General features: G+C 34.9%; 1 long non-coding RNA gene across 1 annotated transcript; it reads left to right on the forward strand.

Annotated features, from left to right (window-relative positions):
- Window positions 1–14: 14 nt before the first annotated feature.
- On the forward strand, window positions 15–630 carry LOC106321878. The gene is made up of 3 exons (XR_001266153.1): window positions 15–343; window positions 439–514; window positions 603–630. It is a non-coding gene; the product is annotated as an uncharacterized LOC106321878 (long non-coding RNA).
- Window positions 631–1,176: the final 546 nt, after the last annotated feature.

The following is a 1,176-nucleotide window of genomic DNA, read 5'->3' on the forward strand; positions in this document are numbered from 1 at the left end:
ATGAACAAAATGAAAATTTGTTTCTTCCTATCCTCCTATTCTCCTATCTTCCGTATTCTCTCTCATTTTTTTTCTGTCTATCTTGTTCATCCTAGCACAAAATCACCCCATAAAAAAAATCTTTCACAACCACCGTCACCATAACCTCCGACGCCGCCATCTCTATCTCCTCGTTCTGTACCTCCATCCGTCGCTGCCACCATCATCTTCATCTCCACCTCCTCGTTCTCTACCTCCGCCAATAAATTCTGTCTAAACCACTCCTTTTATCTATCCTCCTATAAAAGCTTCTTCTTTTCCAGATGCATATTCATGGTCTTAGTTAACACCAACCGTATCTCAGGTTTGTTATATGTTCATTGTTTTGTTTTGAGACTTTTGAATGATTAGTGTTGTTTGACAAGAATGTAATTTGATTAAATGGGGATTTGACTTCAGGGACAGGGAAGAGGAAGTGGAATTGATAATGGGGCTGGTGGTTGTTCTTGTTCTCGTAGTGTCACAACATTGATGGGTATGTCTGATGCAATCCATATTCAATAGCCGTTGTTCTCTCTCTGTGTTTGGAATTTAATTTTTGATTTGTTTGTTCTTGTCACAAGAAGAAGCCAGATATGAAGAAGCTGTGCTGGTGGAGATGGAGCCGAGAAAGAAAAAGAGAAAGAGGGAGAAGACAGACATAAGGAAGACGAAGAAGATGGAAGAGGACGACGGTGACGACAGAACACGCGATGGGAGGAAGGCAGCGGCGTAGATTAGGTTTAGTTTTGGTTGGTTTATTAGGTTTGGTTTAGATAGGGTTAGTTTAATAAACTGGGTTTTTGTATAAACCAATGTTAATAAATAAACTGATATTAGTTGTAAACCAATTCTTTGTATAGTGATTTTAATTAATAAATAAAATTTAATTTTTAATTATGAATTATCAATTAATTTTTGATTTAGTAATTTGAATGATTTAATAATGAATTATGTTTTGGTTTGGTTTCGTAATTTTTTTTAATAAATTTTTGAATAATTAAAAAATAAATTAATAACACGAAACATTTGCTATCCGCATTCGAAAAATCCACTATCAAAAGTGTCCGACCTATTATAACGGGCACTGTCAGAGCATTTTAGGAAGCAATATTATATCAAATTTATAGCATTTAACAGCTGCTATTAATATTCACA

Source organism: Brassica oleracea, unplaced genomic scaffold (genome assembly GCF_000695525.1).
Source record: "Brassica oleracea var. oleracea cultivar TO1000 unplaced genomic scaffold, BOL UnpScaffold03499, whole genome shotgun sequence".
NCBI classification, from domain to species: domain Eukaryota; kingdom Viridiplantae; phylum Streptophyta; class Magnoliopsida; order Brassicales; family Brassicaceae; genus Brassica; species Brassica oleracea.